Genomic DNA, 11,710 nt, shown 5'->3' with positions numbered 1-11,710 from the left:
GGAGCAATTAGGGTATAAATATGTTTGCAAACTGGAGAGACAATCTCAACCAGTGACAAACATTTTTTTTTTTATTGAGTAAGTGAAAAAATCTATTTACAGAAGAGTGAAGACAGACCTTTACATGAGAACTTCTCTTTTGTCTGTGCCAGCTCCCCTGTGCAGTGTACCAAGGTTGGGATACTCCAGACTATGCTTAAAAAGGCTATCCAGGGCTTGGCATACAGCAGGATTGAACTCTTAATGTTTAACCACATGGCTGCTGCGGGGATTTTTGCGCTGTGCTGCAAATTGCCATTTTGCTGCTGTCATGACGAGCTCAGCTCGTCATCAGCACATGACACCCGTGGGTGATGACGAGCTGAGCTGGTCATCAGCATCGAAAAGGTTAAATGATGTCTGCCCTCAGAATCACATGTTTAAGCTATCTTCCTCAGATATGGAGCGCTATGTATAATGTTGTTTCTTGCTACAGCCTACATTCTCTGACTAATTGCTAACTCAGAAAGCCTTCTCCCACTATGTTCCCCAAATCTGCATGAACTATTGACATTAAATTACTCTTGCTTGATTCTTCTCCTTTCTTTCTCCTGAGTGACCCTCTTCTAGCCTTGCATCCTCTGCATACCTTCTATTTCTGAGAATAGCCTCCTCTGTCTCATGCCCGTCCGTCTCATTCCTTCTTATTGTAATTCAGCAATTGGCTTATACCTCATGCCATCATTTACAACCTCTCCTCCTTAAGACCCTATCCCTGTAATGCAACATTAACTAATCTCTACCAGCCTATCCACCTCACCAACCATTCACCTAAAAGCACAGAGCCTCCTCGAATGAGCACACCACCTGGTTTTAATACATCACAAAATAATTGGTGTAAATGCATGCACTTTTCCTTGAGAGCACAGTACTGATGACAATAACAAACAATGACCACTGGACTAACCACTAACCTTGTGTTCCAGAGTAGCATTCTACTTGTCGTAAAGCACTCCACGCCTTGCCAGGGGGAGTAAGCGCTACATAAATCCAATTACAGCTACTGGTACCTTGGCTTTTATTGGAGGAGGTAAGGGGCGGAATCACAGGATGAAATGATTTTGTGAGTACTTAGCCATCACAAACACTTCTGCTTCTGGGCATGTTGCAGGAGCACCAGTGTATCAAAACCTCACAACACAGCCTGAGAGTGCAGGTTGTAGAACTTTCCAGTCTCTGTTCCCAGCACCTAGCAAAGTGGAGTTGTCAGTCAGTGACTCCATACCGTGGGGCACAGCGAGTTTCTCGTTCTCCACTGGTAAGGGACTTCAGATTCTGGTTCCAGAGAAAGCCTAGCACATTGGCTAGTGGTTTCTGCCCCATACTTTTAGCAAGTCAGAAGAAAAACTCAGCTCTGAGAGCTGTTTCAGATAGTCCCCATCTTTGGTGTATTTCTTACAGCCATAGCCTTTGCTTCAGTGCCAGCAGGAAGGCAGGGTTATGTTGGGTGTTTCATATCAGGGATGTTTCTTATCTGGGAGGTTTCCTGTCTGAGGGGACCCAAAACTAAGGCTCAAAAGATGGAGAGGCTTCTCCATTCAATTTCCCTCAACTTGCTGTTGGCAACACTGTTAGGGAAGAATGGAGATGGAGGGGGAAAGGGTTTCTCAACACTACAAAGGGACCTTTATCTCCTTCATTCCAATCCATAGAGTCTGGTCCACCTCAGAGGACTTCAGGAATGCATTGAAGAAACCCTTAATTCAGAATGATGTTGAGGCTCTCTACAGCCACTACCTTAACCACTTCGCCAGTACAGGAAATCAAAATGGATCCTTGAGAGACCAGTCTCCTCTAGCATTTAAACTCCACACACATCCTGCTTGACATACATGAGCTACACACTCATAAGTCATCCATGTCCAGGGTCCCAGCATCCCGGGACAATTTTGAGGATTACCTTCACAGGGGGGAACACGCACCTCTAAACGGGAGACCCCCCAGAATTCCATCACTTGAATTCCTCCTCCATCTCAGCACACCGTCAGCAAAACGGCATCAGATCCAAATAACCCTCCACTCTGATGTTGTCATGCTGAGGGCCTCACTGCCTTCATTTTTTAATGTCTTCAAGCATCCTCTAGCATACCTGTTGCACCATTGGTTGTCTGGAGGTGCTTCTGAACACAATTCTTGAGTTTCAATTGGAGAGCACAGTATGACTCGTCCTAGTAGGTGCTCCTTGCTTACTTCTGAAAATCTACATTTACTATGGATTTGTAATCGCCCTGCAGAGTTGGGGGTGCCTGTACATCATCTTCATGGACAAGGTGTTTTGTAACAGTCATCAGCGACAGCACAACACAAAAAAAGCTCTTCACTCTAGAGCAGAGGTCTTCAAACTTTTTTAGGTTGAGCCCCCCGAGCAGAATTTGTTTAGATGTTGGGCCCCCCACCACCTGACAGAAATTTCTGGAATCTGGTACACTACATGATCGACTGCCACGCGCATATTACGGGCCATATCTGGCAAATAATTTTCAACACAATAAGGGTGTTTAGTAAACTGCAGGTTTCTGAATGGGTGTGGTGAAATGACAGAGGCGTATTACACAGCCCAAAACATAATTTTCCAAGATAAAATGTGTGCAAATTCTTTTTACTAGGATGCTTTGTTTTACACAGGACATAGATTAATATTAACACCACCAACATGAATGTGATGGGTGTGCCAGTGTTTAGCCACATTTAGACTATCAATCTGTGGGTGGATTTTTACTTCTGCCATCCTCAGGTTGTGCTCCACATCCAGTCTTGAATGGTACTTAGTCTTTAATACCGCAAGTGCTGAGAACCCAATCTCACAAACTCCTTAATAAATAAATAAATAAATTGTAAGATGTAAAGCACCATGCATAAGTGAACTAAAGGGAGGATTGCTGTGATGAACCCACTATAGGAAATACATTATGGGGGTTTCATTAAGTGGAACATAAAATATGGAACCTGACTATGCTTATGGGGGCTTTGCATTCAAGTAGCAGTTGGATGTCACGCAAAATGTCATTTGCATGATGTATAGATCCCACACATGAGCACACATAGAATACAGAATAGTAACACATAGGCAAGGGAGTAGCCAGACAATTTAAATACCTCCCACTCTGAACTACAGCTCTTATGGCACCAAGAAAGCAAAGTAAGTCATCACAACCCTCCCCATTTATCATGTACATTTTGTCATCTATTAATTCTTTCACCATTCATTCTGTCCTTCCATTTGTGTCCCATCCATATCCAAACCTTTTCAAACATTTGCAAACCTATCCATCATCTATCCTCCCATCCATAATTTCACTCATCCATCTCTCCATCCACCCTTTCACTCATACATCCATCATCCATCCATCCTTTCACCCAAGCTATCCTTTCACTCATCTTCCCCTTCACTCATCCATCCAACCATTTACCCTTTCACCCATCCCGCCATCCTTTCACTTACTCATCCATCCACCCAGTCACTCATCCGTCCACCCATTCAACCTTTCACTCATCCATCCATCCATCCTGTCTTCCTGTTCTCCACCCTCCCTTTCACTCATGTATGCATTCTTTGACTCATCCATCTTTATGTTCTTCTTTTCACTCATCCATGCACACATTTGCCCATCCATTCTGCCAATCATTAATCCATGTTTTCACTCATCCATCTATCCATCCTCCCTTTCCCTCTCCATTCCCTAGCTTCTATCCACCCTTCACCCATCCACCCACTCATCCATTTACTCATCCACTCATGAATCCATCCATTGACCACTCATCCACCCTTATACTCTTCTATCCATCCTGTGCCCATCTACCCTCCTCACTCACTCATCCATCCACCCGTTCACTCAACCACCCATCTATCTATTCATTCATTCACCCTTTCACTTATCAATACATCAATCCATCCATCATTTCTCTCATCCATCCACCCATTGACTCGTCCATCATCCACCCTTTCATTGATCCATCCACCATTTCACTGATCCATCCACCCTTTTACCCACCCATCTACCCTTCCACCCATACATACATCTATTTACTCTCATCCATCCTTCCACTCATGCATCCATCCATCCTTTCTCTCATTATCCATTCACCCTTTCTCTCATTATCCATCCACCCTTTCACTCATCCATCCATCCTTTCATTCATCCATCCACCCTTTCACTCATTCATCCACCCTTTTACCCATACATCCACCATTCCACCCACACATTTACCATTCTATCCAGACATCTATTTATTTACCCTTTCTCTCATCCATCCTTCCACGCATTCACTCATCTATCCATCCTTTCCCTCATCATTCCATTCACCCCTTCACTCATCCACTCATACTTTCACTAATCCATCCAGCTATGGCTTCCTTGTATAACACATTATGTCTGCAAAATGTCTGTAATACGCATTAAATATGAATGATAAAAAAACTCTATTTACAACATTGTGTTTAAAAATTACTCCGGGTCATGAGGGCAAGACTCTGAAGAACAGAGCTGGCTCTTTCACCCTCCGCCCCCCCCCCCCCTTCACTCCCACCCCCTTTGAAAGGCTGGGGCCCTGGGCCGTAGCCCACTTTGCCCATGCCTTAAAACTTCTCTGGAAACTTTGGTCCTTTCTGGGAAGAGCTAACTCTTCCAGGAGAGGGTTAATTCACGGAGTTGACAGCTTCAGCTGCAGTGGGAGGCAAGGAGTCTCCACTGCTAAAACCAAAAGCGTGTCTGTTTGTTTTCTTTTGTTTTTAGCAGAGGAGAGTCCTTGCCTCGCACTGCTGCTGAAGCTGTTAACTCCGTGAATTAACCCCCTCCTGGGACAATTACCCAGACAAAAGGACGGGCACATAGTGCCCCATCGATTTCCCCTCGCACCCCCTCCAGCCAAACCAGAGTTCCCCAAACAAAGGAAAGATTGGAGTGGAGTGCGCGCCCCCCCTGGGATGGTGTCGAGCCCCCCCCCAGGGGGGCCCGCCCCACAGATTGAAGAACTCTGCTCTAGAGACACCAAAATGATGGGTCTTATTTTATTAATTGTTAGAAGGCTTAAAACAGAGTAAAAATCACATCTGAATGCAAACCTAATGTGAACAGTGCGTGGAGCACTGCCTTATTGCCATAAGGAAATTACTGAACTTGTATATCTTATGAAAGCAGCTTCAGGTGTGACCTCCAATCCATTTGTTAGGAGCTCTCTCAACATGGCAGTGGATGCCAAACGGGGAAATCAAAGGCTTCATTTACAAAAAAAAAATCTACTGTCCAGTCCCAACAGAGTCCTCCTTTTGCCTGTTTCCTCTGCTCTCTCTGAGGACCATCCCCTGCTCACCGATGTTCAGTTTGGGGTGCCATCCTTTCCTCTCTCTGCTGTATCAGGTGGAGGATGAGGCCTTCTCTCCGTTCTGTGCCACAGTAGAGGAGCCTCCATACAACTGTATACATAGACTGCTGACCTTGCACCCTTTCACCAGCAATCCCCCTCCATTCTTTGCCTGCATTGAATCAGCAAAATCCTTTACTCTGTTATGCTGAGTGCCATAGAAATAGTTCATCTGGTCTCCAACATGTTACATGCACTCTTGCCAGCTCCAGACGCTGTAGCCCCTGCACTAGAAAACTGCAAAGCCAAACAGGAGTTCAAGCATCAATTGCAAGCTGGTCACCACTGTGGTAAACTACAAAAACATGGTTCCATGTTCACATTTGCCTGGCTGCATCCTAAGAAAATCGTTGGTCAATTAAGTTTTCCCCTTTGAATTTACAAAATGCAAGCCTTACTAGCAACAGATATCCGCTTCAGAACATATGTTGCACATAACTGAAAGTAATCAAACTTGTTTTAATGAAAAATGTACTGCATGTTTATAACTGCTCCACAAAATATTTTCTGGTTTTGTAGAATCTTTTAACGGTGCTCACACATGCTTGTGGTCACTTCTGAGCAATTATCATCAACTAATGTAATGTAAGTATACTTGTAAAGCGCACTATCACCTGACAGGCATCTTGGCACTGTATACCGCTGTGGAACCCATCCTGGCTTTCCCTGTGAGATGCTGCCTACTGGGCACCCCCAAGGTGAAACCAGGCATCCCAGTACTTTAGGGCCGTTGTGGAGATTAAGCAAGCTATTGCCCAGAGTTGCAGAGTGGGGAACCATGATTAGAGTAGGCACCAAGGCAAGAATTATCAAGTCCATGGACAATTGAGCCCAAGACCCTGTCGCGTCAGGAATTAAACCCTGGTCCCGGCCAGAACTCTGATGCCTCTGCATCAGAGTCTACCGCTCTAACCATTGAGCCACACTTTTCCACAAAGTGTGACTGAAGTCAGAAAAAACTAACCTTAACGGAGGTCAACAATGAGAGAAATCATCCTGGTTCTAGCTCGTATTGTTGCAGAAGTTGTCAAGTCCTCCCCCCCACCCCAGGTTTCCAAACTTTGAGACTGTAATGTCAAATTATTAGGGTATTGCCAGAGCTTCATTAGTCTGGGTATGAACTTCAAGCTGCAAATCCCAGAGAGAATGCCCACACGTCTTTTAACTGCATTGTCTATAAGGCACTGAAAGCCAACATAAAATGTGACAGCGCTTTGCATGTGGAAGAGCAAGCACTTCAATGGATGCACACTGATTTTGAGGCTAAGCAATAATGATCCCAGAATACAAGTGTAACACAAGCGTGTACATTTTTAAAACAGTTAGAATTGCACTCAACGTTTAAAAATGAATGCCCCCATAGGAAAATAGTTATTCAGGTTTAAAAGATTCCAAAAAGCAGTGTCATAGCTCTGAAAAAACAACATTAAAGACTAAATTACAACAAAAAGTAAAATTAAGCAATAATATATTCTCAACAAAAAGTTCTCTTACTGACTCTGCAAACAACAAATGGTAGGTATTTTTCTTGTGGAAAGGTGGCATTCCTACTTGCGTGATGCCTTTTCATTAAATGCATTCTCCTACTGTGACAGTAAAAATAACATTAAGTAAGCAAGTAATAGAGAATAGGCGGAGTGGGGACACCGGGGGTTCTGGAATAAGTTAACAATTCAACAAAGCCTTCTTAGCCAGTTCCAAATGAATGCAAATGGTCTTTCAAAGACCTGTGAAAAACGTGTGTAGAGAGACAGAGGCGGACACCAGACACTGTCCAGCAACTCGAGCTGCAGCAGCCCCGGCCTGAGACACACGACGAGGAAGAAGGGGGTTGAAGGGAGGAGGGGGGGGGGTGTTAATCCCTTTTAGCCCTATCAGGCATGCAGCTGATCACAGGTAACTTGAGGCAGGTCACAAGTCAAGTGCAGGGCCATTATGCGCTTTCGCGTGCTAATGGCCCTGCGATTCACAGGAGAGGGAAATTCCTTAGTCCCCTCGCCCTCCCCACCCTTGTCCCCCGTGTCCCCCCCACTCCAAAATCTGGGGGGAATATGTACCCTGCGTCCCCCACACTTCCTACGCCCATGTGTTGAAGTGTTACTCATAATTTAACAGAAATTATGAAACTGTCACACATGGCAAATCTAAAACCTTGGCAGCTAGATGCATGCCGGTACTACAGCAGGTACATTATCAGATAAGGTGTCTTATGTCCTCATTGTGGTCAAGGTGTTAATATATCTCAGATGGATGATATTGAATGGGTGGCTAAAAACTATGACTTATTGCAAAGTGGTGTAGTCCTTGCTTGGGGTAAGGAGGCACACCCTAGTGTGTCCTGCTTTTTACCTGGTACATACAGTATGCAGCAAAGGCTTGTACTACACAACTTGTGCACTTATTTCATCAACCTCTGAAGGAAGAAAGACTGTACTGGCCTTGTTAAGAATCAGGCCTGTGACTCTAGGGCTCCACATGAATAACTGAGCACTTATGGCGTTTTCCTCTTACTGTTTCTGTGAAAAATAGAGTTGGTGTGATGTTCTTACTGTAGTTTGTGTTTGTTGATGCCTCAGTCTAACACAGGTAATGTGTCAAGGGCTGATACATAGTATTGTAAACTTTTAATACAACTTTATCCCAGTGAAGAGGCTGCAAAGCGCTTAATTCGCGGAATATTGTTAAATACAATTTCACTTGTAACAGCAGGAAAAGCATTATTAAAAAAATGGTTTATTGTTCTTTTTACCTACCCCTTCCCTCTCTTTGGCTAGAGTATCTGAGTCAACCCGCCACAGAGATCATGTTGCATTCTATACTGTTGTGCTGCATACCTAGGCTAACACTCTGTTGGACCAGCTGTCTACTAGGCTTAAGGTCCAGATCCTGGTCACCTGTCTCCATGCTGGTGCTGAAGAGCAATCTCTTCAGGGAACATAACCTACCTATGAATTCAGAACTTGCTTATTAGTTGCCTCTTTGTATATGATCGCAGTCGCTCCCACTGTGCAGCACTTTTGACACAAGATAAGAAACAAGCATTGAAAATGCAATAGGTCTCACCTTTACTTAAGTTAAAGCCATTTGCGTTGCTACACAATGCCTTTAGCAAAGCAAATGGCTTTAACTTAATCAAAGGTGAGACCTATTGCATTTTCAATGCTTGTTCTCTATGTAGGTTGCTGCATGCAGCCTACATAGAGAAAATTGCCTTGCTGGGTCGCTCTCCGTTGCGCCTCACCGATCACAATGCTGACATTGCAGCGTTGTGATTGGCTTAGGGGAGGGGAGGGAGGCTGCCTGCTTCTTGTTCCTGCGGAGGCAGGAAAGCAGGAGGTGGAGCTGGAGCACAGAAAACACGTGACCCGGGAAAGGTAAGTTGAGTTTTATTAAAAAAAAAAAAAAAAAATTATTATTAACCGCCCCCTTCCCTCATGACCACTCACCTTTTCATCTGAGCCCCCTATAAGATCCCGATGGCTGCGGAGTCAGCCTCTCTCTGTCATATCCCTATTTACTATAGGAATCCAGACTGGAGTCACCAGGTTACCTGGTAATCGTCATTTCTCAAGGAACCCTTAAAATCCCATGTGTAATATGTGGTAAGTCGGCCCTGCGTTACCTCAAAGCTACCAGTGCACCCTCTTATTGGTAACTGCAGGAGGCAGGATTGTCAGGGGAGATTAGGGTGCTATTCAGGGCTCGAGTCGGAGTACCACGCGGGTGGACGGCGTCCCCCCACTTATTTCACCAGGAGCTCGATAACTGGAGCAAATGGAGTCACACATTCACTCTTTGGCCTCTCAGGGGCGAGATCGTAGCTCATTAAGAACCCTGCTCATGCGCTGGCTTCTCTGATGCAATTGAATCTAAGGGGTGAGCGAGGGGAGGCAATGAGTCTGATGGTGCAAGCCACCTTTCGTGACTTCACTTCCTGTCATGACGTCAGCGTCCCCCCACTTCTTTTTTTAGGACTTGTGCCCTGGTGCTAATGACACCCTAAGAGCGCTATCTTTACCCTGCCACATGGTATAATTTGGTACAAATAATACTCCTCAGAGTGAGCCATTAATGCAGTACATAGCGTAAAATGAAACACCTCTCGGTGCTTATCCGTTAGCCCCTGTTAAAGGTTGCAGCGTGAGCCCTTATATTGTGGCCGCTTTCATGAGCGAAAGGGAATGACCTGCGGCTCTCTTTGCAGAGTACCCGACCGATAGTTCAATAGAAAAAAAAATGTAGGCTTAAAATGACTATGTGGCACTGAGTGTTTGAGGAAGATGCCAGAAAGCGCTACAGTCAATACCTTCCTGACTGACCCTGCAGTTAAAGCAGTTTTGACAGGCACGCTCCTGTTTCAAAACGTTCATAATAGTCCCTAGTACAGGCAGCACAGTGTAAACTCCCTCCCCCTCTGAGCAGGCACAGCGGGTGCACAGCAGCGTAGACTGTTGCATAAATAAATAGCATTGCAAACTATAGAGATGCACACGATGTGCAGAGAAGGTGTCAGTAGTGCAATCTTTACCCTCACCGGTAGATACTTCATGCGTGGCTGCGTGGACAACGCTCATCGTAAATACAACATGTATCTTGAGGCCTGAAAACCCATACAGCGTCTATTTATTTATGTAGGTATTCTGGAGTTTGTTAGAGCGTTGTTGTCAAAGAACCCCCTCAGAGCCTGCTGCAGGAACCACCAAGCTCAGAGGTTGTAGGATAAAGCACTACAGAGGGCGACGAGACTAGCCACTGTGGAATACAAATATGCTCTTGGTGTGCCCCTTACCTTTCCCTGTGGAAACATATTCCCCCTCAGGAGTGAATGCCAGTCGCACTGACCTGTACTGGGACGGACACAAGTCATCCTGAGTCGCAGTAGTAGGCAGGCTGTGTGAGGATAGAGCCTAGAAGTCTTGCACCACACTTTACAATTCATTACTATATATCAGTGCCTCCACCTTTTTCATCGGGTCCATGAACCCTAAATTCCACAGTTCAACCAAGCATTTCTCTTCCAATAATATATATCAGTTAGGATCCTCTGTGCTTATGGTAGAAACTCACTTAAGCAGGGCATATAGGTGGCACTTTTTTATCATTAAGACATTTGATTTACATGTATCAATATGCATAGTTACAACCCTAAGTCTAGTGGACGAAATGACACGTGTGTCTGCTGAGACATAAGAAGAGTCTGTGTATGTTTACCACATGGGAACTTTTGCTCAGCACTCTTTAGAGGTGTGCATTCCTTTGTGATAAATGTGTAAATGGCACATTGCCTATATTAAAAATGTTTGATATCCATTGGCAACATATGTGGGTGTAGGTGTTGCATCCTAGCTGGAACTTTGCGAACTATTTTGATGGCATACCTGGGGTGTGTGGTCCATGCTTCCGCTGCTGCCAGTAAACAAGAACCCTAATACCTCAACTAATAAATGATCACACTACTTGTTTAATACAAGTACAAACAAAGTGTCCCTGCTATGCAAGAGCAGTTGCAACTCACCTCATAGGCTCATGGCAAATAAATCCACATATATATTTATAAGAACACCCTACAGCTACCCAGAGTCGGACCATACAAAAGAGGAAACAAATAAATATTTCTTCATACTTTTTCATTTCAATTGTTAGTTTATCTGCAGTTTTATAGAGCACAGAGTAAGTCCATAGGTGCTCGTAGGAGCTCACAGACCACTTTACAGATGGTTATGTTTCTCTGTGCAAAACAAAAATTAAAAAAAAACATTTATTTACAATCAAAGGGAGTTCTGATTAAGATGGGTATAACCTGATTTAACCAGATGTCCATGTAAGGTGATTGTGATAGCAGGTTGGTGTGTCAAGAAAAACTAGACCCATTCATCAGCTGATGCCATTATCGGAGGAAGGGTAATTGGAATAGTAAGATTTTCCATTCTGTTTTGAGGTTTTTGGAAAGACGCAACTGTATGATATCTGGTGGAATTGGGTTCCAGACTATCGGTGCACTGATTGTTTTAGAGTTATTTTCTTTGTTGAATGTAGGAGAATCAAGCCTGAGAGAGACCACACTGTGGTGAGGGTTGACACCTCACATGATTATACTGAACAAGCAACTACCTACTTCATTATCATATAAAATCTCTACTATTGATGTCATAATGCTTTCGCAAGTGCTTTATCAACCTTCCTGCTTCATCAAATTTGCTTGAAAATGCTTCATTTATCCACTCTGTTTTTAAAATTTTCTCGGGTGTAAAACCCTGACCCCCCGGTAGGTTGTTCGGGTTCGCTTGCTACGCTTGCTCACCTCAGTGCA

Source organism: Lissotriton vulgaris, unplaced genomic scaffold (genome assembly GCF_964263255.1).
Source record: "Lissotriton vulgaris unplaced genomic scaffold, aLisVul1.2 SCAFFOLD_753, whole genome shotgun sequence".
Lineage (NCBI taxonomy): Eukaryota > Metazoa > Chordata > Amphibia > Caudata > Salamandridae > Lissotriton > Lissotriton vulgaris.
This window is presented reverse-complemented; position numbering follows the sequence as displayed.